The 21,220-nt window shown below is 44.2% G+C and overlaps 1 long non-coding RNA gene across 8 annotated transcripts in view; it reads right to left on the reverse strand.

Annotated features, from left to right (window-relative positions):
- LOC134485601 (uncharacterized) overlaps positions 1-21,220 on the reverse strand; it is a 69,557-nt gene that overhangs the window by 38,632 nt on the left and 9,705 nt on the right. For 2 of the 8 annotated variants that reach the window (XR_015674209.1, XR_015674206.1), the window contains exons 2-4: positions 10,504-10,582; positions 9,516-9,623; positions 8,967-9,063 (exon numbers count right to left, since the gene is read on the reverse strand). This is a non-coding gene — a long non-coding RNA (uncharacterized LOC134485601). Of the gene's footprint in view, positions 1-3,009; positions 3,368-3,759; positions 4,038-5,012; positions 5,139-5,417; positions 8,219-8,966; positions 9,064-9,515; positions 9,624-10,503; positions 10,583-21,220 lie in introns of those variants that run through there. The other 6 variants (XR_015674216.1, XR_015674218.1, XR_015674205.1 and 3 more) reach the window with 6 other exon arrangements.

Consider the following 21,220-nt stretch of genomic DNA (forward strand, 5'->3'; position numbering starts at 1 on the left):
AGAACAGGAGAAGCTGCTCTAAGTCCGGGGGTCAGAGAGCCTGAAGAACAATGAACTGAGATGTGCAGGGGGGAGAAGATGGCTTCTCAAGTAGAGCAAGCACAGCACCTCCCCCTGCATCTTTGTTCTCCTTAGGCACTTCAGGGGTGGGAAAATTGAATAATGCCCCTCACTCTTGAGAAGACCGCCTGCCTTCCTCAGTTTACCAATCCAAATACTAACTTAAAAAATACTTTGGGGGCTGGAGAGATGGCTCAGAGGTTAAGGGCACAGGCCGCTCTTCCAGAGGTCCTGAGTTCAATCCCATCAACCACATGGTGGTTCATAACCATCTGTAATGGGATCTGGTGCTCTCTTCTGGTCTGAAGGTATACATGCAGGCAGAATGCTGTATACATAATAATAGTCTTTAAAACAAACAAACAAAAACCCTCACTGCGACATCCAGAAAGACCCTTGGGCTTTTGCATAAAGTCATAATCTCACTGCAATGACCACCGCCATCTCTAGAGTCTTCCAGGATAATGCCCCAATCTGCTAACAATCACTCTCCTCCTCCTGACCCCCAGCTTCTGCCAACACCAGTCCACCTTCCTGCCAAGATGGCGCTTGACTATTCTCCATACTTCATGTGACTGGGTGCATATATTTGTCCCTTGTGTCTGGCTCCTTTCCCCCAGGTTAATTTCATCCAGACTTGTCCTCCTTCCTAAAGTAATAAAACTCTATCATGACTTTCTTCAAAAGCTAGCCCAGAGCCAGGCCCATAATCCCAGTCAGTAGGAAGGTTGATGGCTGGAAGATCGAAAGTTCAAGGCCACACAGGATGTTACCAGGTAAATTGGCATTCCCTCTTTGGGTTCTTAGTTTGTCTTAGTTGGGGTTTTATACCTGTGATGAAGCACCATGACCACAGTAACTCTTATAAAGGAAAACATTTGATTGGGGCTGGCTTACAGTTTAGTCAGTTGTTGTCATGGAGGGAGAGACAAGGCAGCGTGCAGGCAGACAAGTCAGAGAAGGCACTGAAAGTTCTACTATACCTTGGTCTGCAAGCAGCAGAAGGAGACTGTGAGACACACTGGGCATAGCTTGAGCATAGGAGACCTCAAAGACCACCCCCACAGTGACACACTTTCCTCTAACAAGGCCACACCCATTCCAACAAGGCCACACCTCCTAATAGGCCACTCCCTATGAGCCGACCATTCATACGCATGAGTCTGTGAAGGCCATGCTTATTCAAACCAGTCTAATCTAATAATAAACTAATAATAATAAATCTATTAATAATGAATTTAGAAACAGACTTGGAATGAGGACAGTTCTAATGATTTAATAGTAAAACAAGCCAGGCAACTTGTAAATCTCAGCAGTTCCCAGAAGGAAGAAAGTGGAAAAAAGGAGAAAAAGAAAGCCATGCCTTTAAGAAAACAGACAGGTTCAGTAATGGAGCCAGCAAGCAGCTACTTGGCAGAAAGAGAGAAGTTTCAGAAGGAAAAAAGAGTGGAAAAGCCAGAATGTCCAGAAGAGCAAACCCAGGTTTTGCTTAGTATCTGGGAGAAAAAGAAGAGATGGTAGAAAAAGGGAAAGTTTCTGAGTAGCTCACGAGTGGGCAAGCTCTTGTCTTAAATGACTGGAGAGGAGGATACTAGTAAGTTTATTATCTCATTAATGGGATGGTTACTCTACCCATCTCCTTACCATGGCCTTAGGTGAACCAGCTTTCTTAAACAGTGGTCTCTTGGATGGATGAGTGACTGGTCCAACTGGATTAACTCTTCAGGAGACCATATTCTAATCCCATCAGAACTGTATGCAGTTCCCACGAAGGCCAGAAGAGGGCACTAGGCTCACTCTCACCCCCAGGTTGTATGGTTGCTAGCGACTATGGGGGTGTTGGACCTGGATCCTCTGGAAGAGCAGAAATGCTTTCTGTTGTTGTTGTTGTTGTTGTTGTTGTTGTTGTTGTTGTTGTTGTTGTTGTTGTTGTTGTTGTTCTTGTTCTTGTTCTTGTTCTTGTTCTTGTTCTTGTTCTTGTTCTTGTTCTTGTTCTTGTTCTTGTTCTTGTTGTTCTTGTTGTTCTTGTTGTTGTTGATGATGATGATGATATAAAGGGCCTTTATTTTTTAATGGATATTTTCTTTATTTACATTTCAAATGTTATCCCCTTTCCTGGTTCCCCTCCACAAACCCCCTATCCCATCCCCCTCCCCCTGCTTCTATGAGGGTGTTCCCCCACCCCCAACTCCCTCCCCTCTCCCAGCCCTGGCCTTCCACTACACTGGGGCATCTAGCCTTCACAGGACCAAGGGCTGCCCCTCCCACTGATGCCAGACAAGGCCATCCTCTGCTACATATGCTGCTGGAGCCATGGGTCCGTCCATGTGTGCTCTTTGGTTGGTAGTTTAGTCCCTGGGCGCTCTGATAGGTCTGCATGGTTGGTATTGTTCTTTCTATGGGTTTCAAACCCCTTCAGTTCCTTCAGTCCTTTCTCTAACTCCTTCATTGGGGACCCCATTCTTTTTTTCTTTTTTTTTTTCTTTTTTTCGGAGCTGGGGACCGAACCCAGGGCCTTGCGGTTGCTAGGCAAGCGCTCTACCACTGAGCTAAATCCCCAACCCCTGGGGACCCCATTCTCAATCCAATGGTTGGCTGTGAGCATCCGCTCTGTATTTGTCATGCTCTGGCAGAGCCTCTCAGGTGACAGCTCTGTCAGGCTCCTGTCAGCGAGCACCTCTTGTCATCAGCAATAGTGACTGGGTTTGGTGTCTGAATATGGGCTGGATCCCCTGGTGGGACAGTCTCTGGGTGCTGAGCCATCTCTCTAGCCCCAAGATTCCATTTTCTTGACCTTTCATGGGTCTAACAGAACCCTGACAGCTGTCTTCTGTCGTACAGGGCTATTAGGAGTGGGATCATCAAAACAAAACTCCTTCATTTTTTGGTTTTGTTTTTTAAATTTTTTAAATGGTTAAAATAAACAATTTTGATACTTGAAGGAGCACATTCTTTTTCAATTTTTTTATTTATTACATTCCAAATGTTGCCCCCCTCTTGGTCCCCTTTCCCTCAGTTCTTCACCCCATCCCCCCTCTGCTTTGGGTCTGAAAGGGCGCTCCCCACCACCCCTGGGCATCCCTGTTCCCTGGGCCCTCAAGTCTCTACAGGATTAGGTGCATCCTTTCCAACTGAGGCCATTCAAGGCAGTCCTCTGCTGTATATGTGCTGGGTGTCTTGGACCAGCCTGCGTATGCTCTTTGGTCGGTGGCTTAGTTGGTCTTCCTATGGGGTTGCCATCCCCTTCAGTTGAAGGAACACATTCTTAATAGCTAGAAACATCAATTATGTCCAGTGTTGATTTCCCCTACAATATCAGAGAAAGTATTGAAATGCTTCTTACATGTGAAAATAAATCACTACAGAAACAAAAACTAAGCTTGCAAATGAAGAAAAGTGTGCTCCTCAGTTTTCTTTAACAAAAAACACCTTCAGCTGGGGGCTGCAGAAGGAGGGGTTTATTTAACTCTGAGTCTGGAAGGCTGACCAGCCAACAGCACAGCGCTGGCTTTGTAAGGGCGCCTCTGGACGCACATCGTCGTGAGTGGCTGCGTGATAAGATGAGAACACAGAGACGTGGGTGCAGGGCCGGGCTTTTTCTTTCATAGCAATCCTTTCTCAATAAAACTAGGTCCTAGAAAAATGACACCGGTTTTTGAAGGCCAGTGACTGCCTACCATGCTCAGAAAGATCCTACTGTCTTTGACGCTGCTGCTTTGGGGCCAGCTTCCACACACAGGGGGAATCTTGGGGGACACACTGAAATCCATATCCAGACCAGAACAAGGAAATGTCTTTGTCTGTAGCTTTATGAAAACCTGAAGTGTGAATATGCTTTCTCTTTCAAGCCGAGCCCGGTCGTGTGATTTCCACATCAGTGTGTAGCTCTCTGGTTAGGTTAAAGCTCCTGGCTCCAGGCTCTATGCGCTCAGACCCTCCACTCTGCTTTCTGTAATTTCCCGAGACTTAAATTCAGCCTGGAGGTAAAAATCAAGGAGGTTCAAAGTTTAGGCTGGAGGGTAAAAATCAAGAGTATGTATCAAAGCGACAGTAATAAAGGAATATCTTGAGCTCCCAGCCCTCGCAGTTCAGCCGCTCTTCCTCAATCAGGACGTCTCCATGGCAACTCACTTGTGCCTCTGAACAGTCATGAGGCGCCTTGGATTACTGCTCTGCTTTGCTTACTCCCTCCTTGCAATTGAATCAAGTATCAGGGCCGTTGCCATGGGATGCTTCAGGATCTCTCTGGGGCAGGCAGAGACATTCATGATCCATTGACACTGGGCTTGGCTGCGCAATGCGTTTGTCAGTTGAATGGTAATAGATGCGGGTGTTTTTGAGGTGTTTGTATGGCTTGGCTGACAGCCTTGACATGGGAGATCTGTGTGGCAGCCTTGAACTGGACCCACAGCCCGGAACAGCGCCATGACAACAGATTTGAGCACTTACAGGTGGGACACATATGCTATTAATGTCGGGAGCCGCTGAATGTTGGTGGTTTTGTCCACAGGCTCATTATGATGAAATCTGACAATTCCAGCCCCCTCCTAGGACTCATCCCAGTATTTATCATGATGTTCCCATGCCATTTCAACAGTCACTCCCCAACAGACCTGCACCAAGGCTCTGGTTGCACAGAGCTCTGCATCCTGTGACTAATTCCATCCTCCCTGTAACACCGCCCCCACCTCTGCAGTCAGAGGCCAGGTGCTTTGGCTGCTACTTCATTCAAATGCCTTTCGCCAAGTAAACCCTGTGAGACCACAGTGAGGCCACTCTGCTATGACCTACTCTTCAGATGACTGACTTATAATTATAATTAGTAGTAATAAGTTATTAATAATAAAATATAATAATTGTTGTTGTTCCTGTTATTTCAATATAGAACTCTTGTCCCTAGGGGATTGTCTTAGTTAGGGTTTTACTGCTGTGAACACCATGACCAAGGCAACTCTTGTAAGGATGACATTTAATCGGGGCTGGCTTACAGGCTCAGAGGTTTAGTCCATTATCATCAACATGGTAGCATGACAGCGTCCAGCATGGCACAGGAGGAACTGAGAGTTCAACATCTTGTTCTAAAGGCAAACAAGAGAAGACTGGCTTCTAGAATGAGGGTCTTAAAGCCCACCCTAACAGTGACGCACTTCCTCCAATAAGGCCTAGGACACTCTGAACTCCAGTCCTTTGGTTCTGTTGTTTCTGTTGTGTTACTCTTGCTGCTCTTGTGGTTGTTGTTCAGTTTTTTGAGATAGTGTCTCAAAAAGCCTTCAACTCACCCCAATCTCCATGGCCCAGCCTCCTAAGTGCATGGAGCGCCAGACCAGGATTCTCTTCTCGTTCATTTTTTTTTTTTTGGACATTTTATTTATTTACATTTCAAATGTTTTCCTCTTTCCCGGTTTCCCCTCTGGAAACCCCCTATCCCATCCCCTACCCCTGCTTCCCCACTCAACCACTCCCCACCCAACCCCCACTCTCTCCTCCCTGCCCTGGCATTCTCCTACACTGGGGCATTGAGTCTTCTCAGGACCAAGGGCCTCTCCTCCCATTGATGCTAGAGAAGGCCATCCTCTGCTACATATGCAACTGCAGCCATGGGTCCCTCCATGTGTATTCTTTGGTTGGTGGTTTAGTCCCTGGGAGCTCCGAGGGTTCTGGTTGGTTGATATACTTGTTCTTCCTGTGGAGTTGCAAACCCCTTCAGCTCCTTCAGTCCTTTCTCTATCTCCTCCATTGGGGACCCTGTGCTTAGTCCAATGGTTGGCTGTGAGCATCCACCTCTGTATTTGTCAGGCTCTGGCAAAGCCTCTCAGGTTTTCACTCTTTATAAAGAGCATAATGAATTATGTTCTCTGTACCTCTGTTCATGGAGGTAGAGGCCTCAAGGGTCTGGGTGGCCTTCTAATTCGTGTGCAGGCCTGGGTGCCCCTGGCTGATTTCTGGAGCAGGAAAAGGCTCAGCTGAGGCTGTAGCTCTGAATCCAAAAGAAGCAGCCAAACCCTGGCTGGGCCGCAGCCAGCAGTCCAGAGGAAGCTGACAATTTACTTAGTGCTGTGCATGATTTCCCACACACTCTGTGGCCAATGGTGCCAATTATGTTGAGTGGGAAGAGGAAAATGAGGACGAATATTTCATAGCATCTGAAATTTTCAGCCATCTTTTCAGTGAGGATTTAAGCTCTAAAATAACCCTTTCACTGTTGCTAAGGCAGAAATCATCACCAGGAATCTAATTGTACTGAGTGTATTAGACTTCATGTATATGCAGGTCTCTCTCTACAAGCCCAGTGCAACCTCCAGCATGTGACCCTGTATCTCAGCCTCCAGCCTCCCGAGTGCTGGGGTACAAGCCTGTGCCACTGCCTCGATAAATCTCTTTCTCCCTCTACCTCATCCTTTCTTTCGTTTCTCTCTCCTCTGTTTTTCTTCCTCAGAGACAGGGTCTCCTGTGTCCCAGGGTGACATCATCTCTAACTCTCTATGAAGCCAAGGATGACTTTGAACTTCTGATCTTCCTGCCTCCACTCCCAGGTGCTGGGATTACTACACCACTCTGCCTGCTTTATATGGTACTGATAATCAAATCTAGGATTCATACATGCTGAGCTATCAACTGAACTACATCCCAACCCTACCTCCATTTATAAAACGTGCAGTTCATCTAGTACAAAAAAAGGAAAAAGGGTAAAAAGATGGCTCGTGGTCAGTGGCTAAAAGCAGTTGCTACTTTTTCAGAGGACCCAAGTTTTGCTCTCAGCACCCACGTTAGGCAGCTCCCAACCACCTTTAACTCCAGTTCCAGTGGACCTGACACCCTCTCCTGGTCTCTGTGGGCAACTGCATGCACATGGCACACATACATGCACCCAGTACACATACAGGCACACTTCCACATGAAGTAAATAAGTGGGTGGATGCAGATTAGCCTGCGTAGCACTGCTCTCATAACACAGTGGTTACACAGATCCATGTCAAGGTTGCTCCTTGACCATGAGCAACTAGACAGGGAGGAAGCAGAGGGCTCCAGCTGCCTGTCCTCTAATTGAATTCCGTTCTGAAGCTACTGACCTGGAGACAGCGCCAGATCTCACAGGTTCCAAGGCTGTACTCCGTTCCACTTTAGATCCCAGTTGTAGTTTTACCTGTGCTTCTGAACAACCAACTAAAAATAGGTCCCACAGCCCCTCCTGGAGTTCAGTTGTTTGCTTGGGTGGCTCATGGAACTCAGATGAACACTTAATTATAGAACAGGTGTATTGTACAGGCAGCTGCAAAGGATACAGCTGAGGCTGGTGGGACAGCTTAGTGAGTAATCGCTCCTGTCACCACGCCTGACAACGCCCAGGACCCACATGGTGGGAGGACAGATCCTGAACGTTGGCCTCTGGCTTCTGCATACACGTTATGGCATACATGTGCCAATACATATATGCATTGCCTTAGTTACTTTTCTATTGTTGTCCCAAAAGAGCATAGCCAGGGCAACTTGGAAAAGAAAGCATCTAATTGAGGGCTTGCTTTACAGTTTCAGAGTCAGTCCACAATCGTACAGTGGTGAGCACAGTGGCAGGCAGGCAGACATGGTGCTGGAACAGTAGCTGAGAGCTTACATCTTATCCAAAGACAGAGGGAGAGTGAGACGGGGTCCTGCACGGGCTTTTGAAACCTCAAAGCCCACCCATGGTGACACACATCCTCCTACAAGACCATACCTCCCAAGCCTTCCCAAACAATTCTATTAATTGGTGAACAAATATTCAAACATATGAGACTATGGTAGACACTTGCATTCTAACCAACACACATGCTGACATACAAAATACATAAAAGTATAATTTTAAAAATTAACTGATATAAAAGGTGAGCTCTGGGGTGAGAGGCAGAGGGAGCTTCCACACTCTTGCTGATACAAGCAGCCGTGAAATCTGTCCCATGTAATCCGGATGCCAAAGGGAACTTAGGTAAAGGAAAATTTGCCATTCTCTGTACCCTGTGTAAAACCTTAGCAGGGCTGGAGAGATGACTCAGCAGTTAAGAACACTGACTGCTCTTCAGAGGTCCTGAGTTCAAATCCCAACAACCACATGGTGGATCACAACCATCTGTAATGGCATCCGATGCCCTCTTCTGGTGTGTCTGAAGACAGCAACAGTGTACTGATATAGATAAAATAAAACAATCTTTAAGGAAAAAAACTTCTTAGCAAAGGATCAGATACTGATTTCCATTCCTAGCTCTTTAACTCATTAATTATGTGAGCCTGGAAATGTCACTTAACTTCTCTGCTCCGTTTCTCAACAAAGCCCAGGGGCGACAGCAGAACCGTGCATGAAGCTCCAGATTCACTTCCCAGCACCAAAATAGTAAGAGCAACCCCGACCTCGCAGGCTGTAAGAAACTGAACACAACTAGAACCTCAGTGGCTCCAGCATATAAACACTGAGTGCTTTCACAGTTTTAACACGACCCTAAGGAAACGTCGTGATGTGTTGGCTCGAGATCCTCCTGCTGAACTTTCTGTGGCTCCTGCAGACCACCTCACTATTTCAGGAAATGGCATCATCCCTGTCCTAGTTGGCCAGTCCCTGGCCTAGGCCAGTGAGCCTGTTGTATGCCTGGAGAAGCTTAAGAAAGGCACGAGCTCTGCTGTGGACAGTCTCTTCCACAGAGAATGTCCACCAAATGCTAGTATACAGGAAGACCTGTGACTTCACTAGGAAGGTTTTCCTCTCCTGACTTTTCTTTATTCTTCAACTAAGGCAGCGTATTGATTTTTAATTATAAAATTACACTTTTATTTATTTAGGTTTGTGGTGAAAGCAGGTGAACTGCTTTTCGTGCGACTACGATTAATGTCTCCCAAGATGCAGTGCAGAGAAAGGGTAAGGGTTGCTTTGGGCTCACCATGTCAGGGCATCCAGTCCATCGAAGCAGCAAAGATATGGTAGCAGGTAGTTCCATGGTGAAGGCTGCAAGAACAGAGGGTTGGGACTCCTCCGAGCTCAGCAGAACAGAAAGCAAAGAAGCAGAGCTGAATTATAAACGTCAAACCTTCTTCTGCCACAGTAATCCATTTCTTCTTCTAGCTAGGCCCCACCTCCATAACAGGCACAACCTCCCAAAACACACCACGGGAGACCAGAATGGCCTCTACTGCTAATATTCACCTCCTACCCCTTCATCCCCCCGTCTTCCAAGTATTGACTAAATTTTTATTTTAAAAAAGGCAAAATGAGAAGCCAGTAAGCTGACTCAGAGGGTAACAGTGCTTGCCCAGCAAGCCTGAGCACCTGAGGTCTATCCCAGACCCCATGGTAGAAGGAGAAAACCAACGCCAGAGAGTTGTCCTGATCCCCACATGCACACCATGGCACATGCATGCTGAGTGCACACACACACACACACACACACACACACACACACACACACACAAAACAATTGGATGATGAATACCTAAAGCTGATCATGGTGGTGCACATCTGCAAAGCCAGTCCTGGGAGGTGGGGGGCAGGAGGATCAAGAGCACTAGGGGTTCGGATTAACTGGACCTACATAGTGAGACTTGAAGGAAAGAGGGAAGGGAGACAGAGGAGAAGGGAGGGAGGGAGAGAGAGAGACAAAAGGAAAACTTTATACACATGAGAAAGGGGGTCAGGCAGAATGTGAGAGGACCAGAGAGGGTAATAGAGGAGTATACTAAAGATACATTATAGACATGAATAACCATGTCATAATGAAACCCATTAGTATGTATAATTAACATATCTAATAACAGTTACACATGCACTGTGTAAAATTATAACTCAGAAGAGAATCAGATGTTTTAATATATTTGTTATAATAAAAAAAAGACATAGAGCTGAGTTTAGTGGGTCATACCTATAATCCCAGGACTTGGAAGCAGAGACAGGAGGATCGGGAGTTGAAAGCCATCCTTGGCTCTATAGTCAGTTCAAGGCCAGCCTGGGCTATATGAGCCTCTGTCTCAAAAACAAACAAGGGTTGGGGATTTGGCTCAGTGGTAGAGCACTTGCCTAGCAAGCGCAAGGCCCTGGGTTCGGTCCCCAGCTCCGAAAAAAAAGAAAAGAAAAAAAAAGAAATGTTATAAAAAACAAACAAAAAAAAGTGAAGCAAAACAGATTTAAGACTGATAAAGAACCATTTGTTCTGTGGAACAATTAATATTAATTATTCTTTAACAAAGTAACCCTTATGTTAAAGTAAAGGTGCAGTCAAGGATATATCAATCATGAATTAATTTAATGACTTTCTATGGAGTACACTTTTATAAATTAAAATTTTATGTTACCCATGCCCTTAATGAACTCTAACATTACTCAGTCCTTTCCCAATCACTTTGCACCAACTAGTTAGACTTACAACAGGATCGGATGTTACTCATCTTTCAAACTTGATGCAAACAACAATGTAGACTCTGTACCTGTTTGGAGGTTAAAGTTACATCTCCAGGAGTCATCCACAGGGCCGTAGATCCTTCATTCGTGTTGCCAGTGGTTCTGCTGTATGAAGAGAACTTATTTGACCATTTGACTACTAGTGAACACCCGAGTAGCGTCCAACCGGGGACTGATTTGAATGGTTGTTTCTGTGAACACTCTTGGGTATATCCGTTAGTAAGTATATAAACGTATTCCTGAAGTATGTCTGGGCCACATGCATCACTGAACTTTAGTGAATGGATTCCAAGAAGACGAATGGAAGACCTGGCATGTCCAGCAGGTTCCTGGCAGTTTTACTTGTTGCACACTCTCTTGTTTCAATATTGCATTGTTTTCTTCTAACCCCAGATCACAGAGAATGTCACCTATAGGACTGTGAGACTTTGCTACACAAAACCAGCAAAATGCTAGCGTGGCCATGCTAACATTCATGTCCCTTCTGAATGCATTCAGGGCCCAGCACCATTTGGGGGGCAGTTGGATACACTCAGGATGGGCCCTGCTTAGGGCCACCACTGGTAAATCTTACAAGGCCGGCCACGGAGGTTCGCAGCCAAGCTCAGGAGACAGATTTCTTCCTACTCCATCTTGTGAAATGGATGGCTTGCTTCAGACTCCTCCAGACGGAGGAAGGGATTGTTCAGAGGCTCCTGGCCTCCAGCCCAGCTACTGCTGGAGTAGGAGGAGTCTGAGAAGGCAGAGGAAGGAGAAACAAGGGGGCTGCTTGACAGCTAGAAAGCAGACTTCAAGGTAGGTGGGAATGAGGAAAGCCAAGGTACAAATGACTGTATTTCAAAGATAAATGCAAATCAGTGTAGCAGAACTAAGTTTTAAATTGAAAGATTAATTTGTTATGTAGTGACAACTTTTTATAGCTACCACAAGAGCAAGTAATGAAAAAAGAACGGTCTCTCTTGCCTCTCAGATTCACCGACCTCTGGTTCCTTCTATAAGCAGCCTGTGCCTGGGGAAGTATAGACACAGGACTCTAGTCAGTTACTCAGTTTCTCTGTTGTACTCTGTGTTTTGTAGACTCAGTAGTTCACAGTGAGTAGAAATGTATTGGCCCATGGCTTTGGAGGCCGTAGTATTAAGGGGCCAGCATCTGGTAAATATCTCCCCACTGTCATTATGTGATGGAAGACGGAAGGCGAAGAACTGTGTATCCTCATACGGCAAAATAAAAAATAAAAAATAAAAAGAACTCACTTTCGCAAGCCTTCCTTATAGTTGCTCTATTAAACCACCTTTTTATTTCCGTAACAAAATACCCAACAGAATGAACACAAGAAGAAGAAAGGTTTGTTTTGGCTTTTGGTTTCAAAGTTTTAGGCCATGTCCAGTTGGCCCTGTTACTCTGAGACTGCAGCAAGCAGTCCGTTGTGAGGGGAACCTGGCAGAGGAAGCTACATACATCATGGAAGCCAGGAAGCAAGAGAGACAAGGGAAGCAGTGACCCACACTCCTCTTTGAGGACATATGCCCGGTGACCTAAGATGCCCCACTAAGCATATCCTCTTAGGCTTCCAATGCATCCAAATGGTACAAATCTGAGCGTCCATGTCTTTCTTTTGTGGGTCTTTGGGGCACATTTTAAATCTAAATTATATCAGTGACTTTAACCTATCAGCTCTGAGCAACTCTCATTGGGTGGTATTGGGGCTCAAGCTCCCAACTTGTGAGTTTTGGGGGGAGAAAAGATCCATAAAGTATATAGCACTGGGGTTAGGACATGTGACTTGAGCACAGTGCGCCCCAGCTTCCTAGTCAGTAAGACCTATGGGGGAGGGGAGAGGACACACTCGACTTGTGCAACGCATTTTACAACCTATGCTTGCCATCCCAAAAGCCCTGGAATGCTGGTTTAGTGAGACTACACTGGGACTCAGGGATCTGTTCTGATAGAAGAAGCCGGAGGTGGTCCTTAGCCTCAGGAAGTTGGAGAAACATTGGATTTAGACTCTCCAACATGGAAATATTTTTCAGTTGCCTAGAAGCACAAATGTGCCGTTGCTTTACAGAGATGGGAAGTCTGAGGCTGGCAAAATGGCTCAGCGGGTAAGAGTGCTTGCTGTCCAGCCTGAGGGCCTGAATTAGGCTTGCAGGACTCCCATGGTAGAAGGAAAGAATTGACTCTCACAAGTTCTAATCTAGTCTCCATGTGTGTGAGGTATGCACATACACGTGCACGTGCACAGACACATACGCGCACAATAAATAAATGCAGTAATTTTAAAGAGAAGTTTCTAAGCAATAAAGAAGAAAATTGACTCCATGGCAATACATTATAATTACATGTAATATATGTATATAAGTACATATATATGTATATACATAAATAAACACACTTGGTGGGGCAGTTGGGTCGAGAACTAACTTCTTGCATGTGTCCTCTGACTGTCACAGGTATACTGTAACACATGTGTGTCCATACACAGGTACACAAAAGAAATAAAGAAAACGTAACTTTAAAAACTAAGATTTATCTACTGGGCTGTGGTGGTTCATGCCGCAGCAAGCTCAGTTAATACCCTTCACACATGCTCCATTGGTTCCAAGAAAGCATCTCTTCTAAACAGCAGGTCCCGATTGGCTGTCATTGCTGTCAGCAATCCTTGGTCTCTCAGGCAGTCCTCAATTAGGTCCTCCTGCAGGAGATGCTTTTGCAGCTACTAGGACCCCAGAGGTGGCCCTACCATTCCTGATGCACTCTTCTATGTCTATAAAGGCCCGTTTTAGTATGAATCATCATGGAAAAGCAATGAAGCAGATCCAAGTTCCGGTTCCAGTGACTATGCCACAGGCATTGTGAGCTGAGGACACAGCAATACTGGAAATGTCTGTGGCAGACAAACATTCAGTCCCGTAGCAAGCACCAACAGCAAAATCAAGCACAAAACCCTGAAGATGTTATAGTTAGACTATGTCAATTCTGTCAGCAGCTTCTCATCCAGGTGAGAATCTACGCCTGAGAAGGTTCTAGGACCTGGTAGAAACTGAACCACTGAGTAGGAAACCCTATAGCATTCATTCTTAATTCATTACTGTAACAAAAAACCTGAGGCAGTTAAATTTATGAAATAAAAAATGGTTATGTAGCTCACTGCTCTAGAGATTCAAGGGTGAGCACCAGCATCATCACGTGGTGGGTAGTGGGCAGTGTGACGTTGTGCAGAGCCTTAGCAGATGAGAGTGGGCAAGGCCACACTGTGGGAAGCACATGGTTGAAAAAAAGGTCACAACTCAAAGCCAGAAGCAAGGGAATGGCATACAATTTGTACTCTTGAAACTCAGAGGGCCTGAGAGAGCTATTTCCATCTCTTCCAACTCCGTGTGAGCTAAGCACCACCACCAGGCCCTTCCTCTTAAGACTCCATCTCAACACTGCGTGTTCACTGAGGATCAAGCTTCCAACACATGAGCCACCTGGAGGCACACTTAAAAGTACCCAACCCAGCACAGTCCTATAGAGGAGGGCCCAGGAGCAGCAGGTCCGCTGCGTCTGAGACACCACCAGAACTTGAAGGGACCGACCGGATAAACAGTTCTCTGCACCCAAATCCCGTGGGAGGGAGAGCTAAACCTTCAGAGAGGCAGACACGCCTGGGAAACCAGAAGAGACTGCACTCTGCACACATCTCTGACGCCAGAGGAAAACACCAAACACCATCTGGAACCCTGGTGCACGGAAGCTCCCAGAAAGGGCAGCGCAGATCTTCCTGGTGGCTGCCGCCACGGAGAGCTCATAAGCAACACCCCACGAGCAAACTTGAGCCTCGGGACCACAGGTAAGACCAACTTTTCTGCTGCAAGCGACCTGCCTGGTGAACTCAAGACACAGGCCCACAGGAACAGCTGAAGACCTGTAGATAGGAAAAACTACACGCCCGAAAGCAGAACACTCTGTCCCCATAACTGGCTGAAAGAAAACAGGAAAACAGGTCTACAGCACTCCTGAAACACAGGCTTAAAGGACAGTCTAGCCACTGTCAGAAATAGCAGAACAAAGTAACACTAGAGATAATCTGATGGCGAGAGGCAAGCGCAGGAACCCAAGCAACAGAAACCAAGACTACATGGCATCATCGGAGCCCAATTCTCCCACCAAAGCAAACACTGAATATCCAAACACACCAGAAAAGCAAGATCTCGTTTCAAAATCATATTTGATCATGATGCTGGAGGACTTCAAGAAAGACGTGAAGAACTCCCTTAGAGAACAAGTAGAAGCCTACAGAGAGAAATCGCAAAAATCCCTAAAAGAATTCCAGGAAAACATAAATAAACAAGTAGAAGCCCATAGAGAGGAGTCACAAAAATCCCTGAAAGAATTCCAGGAAAAACACAATCAAACAGTTGAAGGAATTAAAAATGGAAATAGAAGCAATCAAGAAAGAACACATGAAAACAACCCTGGATATAGAAAACCAAAAGAAGAGACAAGGAGCTGTAGATACAAGCTTCACCAACAGAATACAAGAGATGGAAGAGAGAATCTCAGGAGCAGAAGATTCCATAGAAATCATCGACTCAACTGTCAAAGATAATGTAAAGCAGAAAAAGCTACTGGTCCAAAACATACAGGAAATCCAGGACTCAATGAGAAGATCAAACCTAAGGATAATAGGTATAGAAGAGAGTAAAGACTCCCAGTTCAAAGGACCAGTAAATATCTTCAACAAAATTATAGAAGAAAACTTCCCTAACCTAAAGAAAGAGATACCCATAAGCATACAAGAAGCCTACAGAACTCCAAATAGATTGGACCAGAAAAGAAACTCCTCCCGGCACATAATAGTCAAAACACCAAACGCACAAAATAAAGAAAGAATATTAAAAGCAGTAAGGGAAAAAGGTCAAGTAACATATAAAGGCAGACCTATCAGAATCACACCAGACTTCTCACTATGAAGGCCAGAAAACCCTGAACAGATGTCATACAGACCCTAAGAGAACACAAATGCCAGCCCAGGTTACTGTATCCTGCAAAAATCTCAATTAACATAGATGGAGAAAACAAGATATTCCATGACAAAACCAAATTTACACAATATCTTTCTACAAATCCAGCACTACAAAGGATAATAAATGGTAAAGCCCAACATAAGGAGGCAAGCTATACCCTAGAAGAAGCAAGAAACGAATCGTCTTGGCAACAAAACAAAGAGAAGAAAAGCACACAAACATAACCTCATATCCAAATATGAATATAACAGGAAGCAATAATCACTATTCCTTAATATCTCTCAACATCAATGGCCTCAACTCCCCAATAAAAAGACATAGATTAACAAACTGGATACGCAACGAGGACCCTGCATTCTGTTGCCTACAGGGAACACACCTCAGAGACAAAGACAGACACTACCTCAGATGAAAGGCTGGAAAACAACTTTCCAAGCAAATGGTCAGAAGAAGCAAGCTGGAGTAGCCATTCTAATATCAAATAAAATCAATTTTCAACTAAAAGTCATCAAAAAAGATAAGGAAGGACACTTCATATTCATCAAAGGAAAAATCCACCAAGATGAACTCTCAATCCTAAATATCTATGCCCCAAATACAAGGACACCTACATGTGTAAAAGAAACCTTACTAAAGCTCAAAACACACATTGCACCTCACACAATAATAGTGGGAGATTTCAACACCCCACTCTCAGCAATGGACAGATCATGGAAACAGAAATTAAACAGTGATGTCGACAGACTAAGAGAAGTCATGAGCCAAATGGACTTAACAGATATTTATAGAACATTCTATCCTAAATCAAAAGGATACACCTTCTTCTCAGCTCCTCATGGTACTTTCTCCAAAATTGACCATATAATTGGTCAAAAAACGGGCCTCAACAGGTACAGAAAGATAGAAATAATCCCATGCGTGCTATCAGACCACCACGGCCTAAAGCTGGTCTTCAATAACAATAAGGGAAGAATGCCCACATATACGTGGAAATTGAACAATGCTCTACTCAATGATAACCTGGTCAAGGAAGAAATAAAGAAAGAAATTAAAGACTTTTTAGAATTTAATGAAAATGAAGGTACAACATACCCAAACTTATGGGACACAATGAAAGCTGTGCTAAGAGGAAAACTCATAGCGCTGAGTGCCTGCAGAAAGAAACAAGAAAGAGCATATGTCAGCAGCTTGACAGCACACCTAAAAGCTCTAGAACAAAAAGAAGCAAATACACCCAGGAGGAGTAGAAGGCAGGAAATAATCAAACTCAGAGCTGAAATCAACCAAGTAGAAACAAAAAGGACCATAGAAAGAATCAACAGAACCAAAAGTTGGTTCTTTGAGAAAATCAACAAGATAGATAAACCCTTAGCCAGACTAACGAGAGGACACAGAGAGTGTGTCCAAATTAACAAAATCAGAAATGAAAAGGGAGACATAACTACAGATTCAAAGGAAATTCAAAAAATCATCAGATCTTACTATAAAAGCCTATATTCAACAAAACTTGAAAATCTGCAGGAAATGGACAATTTCCTAGACAGATACCAGGTACATCAGTTAAATCAGGAACAGATAAACCAGTTAAACAACCCCATAACTCCTAAGGAAATAGAAGCAGTCATTAAAGGTCTCCCAACCAAAAAGAGCCCAGGTCCAGATGGGTTTAGTGCAGAATTCTATCAGACCTTCATAGAACACCTCATACCAATATTATCCAAACTATTCCACAAAATTGAAACAGATGGAGCACTACCGAATTCCTTCTACGAAGCCACAATTACTCTTATACCTAAACCACACAAAGACACAACAAAGAAAGAGAACTTCAGACCAATTTCCCTTATGAATATCGACGCAAAAATACTCAATAAAATTCTGGCAAACCGAATTCAAGAGCACATCAAAACAATCATCCACCATGATCAAGTAGGCTTCATCCCAGGCATGCAGGGATGGTTTAATATACGGAAAACCATCAACGTGATCCATTATATAAACAAACTGAAAGAACAGAACCACATGATCATTTCATTAGATGCTGAGAAAGCATTTGACAAAATTCAACACCCCTTCATGATAAAAGTCCTGGAAAGAATAGGAATTCAAGGCCCATACCTAAACATAGTAAAAGCCATATACAGCAAACCAGTTGCTAACATTAAACTAAATGGAGAGAAACTTGAAGCAATCCCACTAAAATCAGGGACTAGACAAGGCTGCCCACTCTCTCCCTACTTATTCAATATAGTTCTTGAAGTTCTAGCCAGAGCAATCAGACAACAAAAGGAGGTCAAGGGGATACAGATCGGAAAAGAAGAAGTCAAAATATCACTATTTGCAGATGATATGATAGTATATTTAAGTGATCCCAAAAGTTCCACCAGAGAACTACTAAAGCTGATAGACAACTTCAGCAAAGTGGCTGGGTATAAAGTTAACTCAAATAAATCAGTAGCCTTCCTATACACAAAAGAGAAACAAGCTGAGAAAGAAATTAGGGAAACAACACCCTTCATTATAGATCCAAATAATATAAAGTACCTCGGTGTGACTTTAACCAAGCAAGTAAAAGATCTGTACAATAAGAACTTCAAGACTCTGAAGAAAGAAATTGAAGAAGACCTCAGAAGATGGAAACATCTCCCATGCTCATGGATTGGCGGGATTAATATAGTAAAAATGGCCATTCTACCAAAAGCGATCTACAGATTCAATGCAATACCCATCAAAATACCAATCCAATTCTTCAAAGAAGTAGACAGAACAATTTGCAAATTCATTTGGAATAACAAAAAACCCAGGATAGCTAAAACTATCCTCAACAATAAAAGGACTTCAGGGGGAATCACTATCCCTGAACTCAAGCAGTATTACAGAGCAATAGTGATAAAAACTGCATGGTATTGGTACAGAGACAGACAGATAGACCAATGGAACAGAATTGAAGACCCAGAAATGAACCCACACACCTATGGGCACTTGATTTTTGACAAAGGAGCCAAAACCATCAAATGGAAAAAAGATAGCATTTTCAGCAAATGGTGCTGCTTCAACTGGAGGTCAGCATGTAGAAGAATGCAGATCGATCTATTCTCATCACCCTGTACAAAGCTTAAGTCCAAGTGGATAAAGGACCTCCACATCAAACCACATACACTCAAACTAATAGAAGAAAAACTAGGGAAGCATCTGGAACACATGGGCACTGGAAAAAATTTCCTGAACAAAATACCAATGGCTTATGCTCTAAGATCAAGAATCAACAAATGGGATCTCATAAAACTGCAAAGCTTCTGTAAGGCAAAGGACACTGTGGTTAGGACAAAACGGCAAGCAACAGATTGGGAAAAGATCTTCACCAATCCTACAACAGATAGAGGCCTTATATCCAAAATACACAAAGAACTCAAGAAGTTAGACCGCAGGGAGACAAATAACCCTATTAAAAAATGGGGTTCAGAGCTAAACAAAGAATTCACAGCTGAGGAATGCTGAATAGCTGAGAAACACCTAAAGAAATGTTCAACATCTTTAGTCATAAGGGAAATGCAAATCAAAACAACCCTGAGATTTCACCTCACACCAGTGAGAATGGCTAAAATCAAAAACTCAGGTGACAGCAAATGCTGGCAAGGATGCAGAGAAAGAGGAACACTCCTCCATTGTTGGTGGGATTGCAGACTGGTACAACCATTCTGGAAATCAGTCTGGAGGTTCCTCAGAAAATTGGACATTGAACTACTTGAGGACCCAGCTATACCTCTCTTGGGCATATACCCAAAAGATGCCCCAGCATACAACAAAGACACATGCTCCACTATGTTCATAGCAGCCTTATTTATAATAGCCAGAAGCTGGAAAGAACCCAGATGCCCTTCAACAGAGGAATGGATACAGAAAATGTGGTACATCTACACAATGGAATATTACTCAGCTATCAAAAACAATGACTTTATGAAATTCGTAGGCAAATGGTTGGAACTGGAAAATATCATCCTGAGTGAGGTAACCCAATCACAGAAAAACACACATGGTATGCACTCATTGATAAGTGGCTATTAGCCCAAATGCTTGAATTACCCTAGATGCCTAGAATAAATGAAACTCAAGATGGATGATCAAAATGTGAATGCTTCACTCCTTCTTTAAAAGGGGAACAAGAATACCCTTGGCAGGGAATAGAAAGGCAAAGATTAAAACAGACGCAGAAGGAACACCCATTCAGAGCCTGCCCCACATGTGGCCCATACATATACAGCCACCCAATTAGACAAGATGGATGAAGCAAAGAAGTGCAGACCGACAGGAGCCGGATGTAGATCTCTCCTGAGAGACACAGCCAGAATACAGCAAACACAGAGGCGAATGCCAACAGCAAACCTGAACTAAGAACAGGACCCCCGTTGAAGGAATCAGAGAAAGAACTGGAAGAGCTTGAAGGGGCTCGAGACCCCTTATGAACAACAATGCCAACCAACCAGATCTTCCAGGGACTAAGCCACTACCTAAAGACTATACATGGACTGACCCTGGACTCTGACCTCATAGGTAGCAATGAATATCCTAGTAAGAGCACCAGTGGAAGGGGAAGCCCTGGGTCCTGCTAAGACTGAACCCCCAGTGAACGTGATTGTTGGGGGGAGGGCGGCGATGGGGAGGGGAACACCCATAAAGAAGGGGAGGGGGAGGGATTAGGGGGATGTTTGCCCGGAAACCGGGAAAGGGAATAACACTCGAAATGTAAATAAGAAACACTCAAGTTAATAAAAAAAAAAAAAGTACCCAACCCACAGGAGACATTACGTTCCCACAGACAATGAGAACTGCCAATCACAAATCAAAGAGAATCTGATTTCCAAACCACAAAATTAAACATGTTCAGCATTCCAAAACAGAATCCCCGGCAGACATGCAAACATACATGTAGACATATCAGGGTGGGTCAGTTCACTAGCACTAATGCATCTATTAAAGCAAATGACCCAGAATCTCAGAGCCTGGTGGCATAGACCTGCAATGCCAGGTATTCAGGAGGCTGAGGCAGCAGGCTTATAAATGGAAGAGCTACCAGAACTGGAGTGATTCTAAGTCCAAGTTCAGCTCTTGGGTAGACCCTGTCTTGAAGTATAAAAAAGGGGGAGGCAGTGTATCTCCTGGTAGAAACCCATATGACGCTCTAGATTCAATCCTCAATACAAAAAGAAGAAAGAAAAGAGAAGGAAGGAAGGAGAGGGAGAAAGAGAGGAAAGAGAAAGAGAGGAAAGAAAGTTCCAGAATGCCATTGTAACAGATCCTTTTTCCTTGCACCCTCTCCTTGTAGCTATTTGTGTAACCCCATGAGGGTTCCCTATGAAAAAGGCAAAGAAGGAAGAAATCAGGGCCTGAGTCAGTGGCCAGTCACAAGCTGGCATGAGCCAGCAGTGTCTATGACTGCTGTCCTGGCGTTCCACTTGGGGCACTTAAGGAGACACGGTGTTCTAATTTTAGTACACATGCTGCCAAAGTGAGCACCTGAAATGCAGGGTCAAAGGCAGGGCTACAGACTGTACTTTATCATTCACTCCCCATGGAAAGATGGTCCGTGCATGGAGCTAGACTTAGAAACAAGCATGAGCGATGGGTTTGCCAGATGACCAGGTTCTGGGGTAAAATAAGGCTAAAAATTGTAACAATTCACACATCTGCATATAGTGTTCTTGTGTCTATATGCATAACATATGAACCATACTC

The sequence above is a fragment of the Rattus norvegicus genome, chromosome 2, assembly GCF_021556685.1.
Source record: "Rattus norvegicus strain SHRSP/BbbUtx chromosome 2, alternate assembly SHRSP_T2T, whole genome shotgun sequence".
NCBI lineage: Eukaryota > Metazoa > Chordata > Mammalia > Rodentia > Muridae > Rattus > Rattus norvegicus.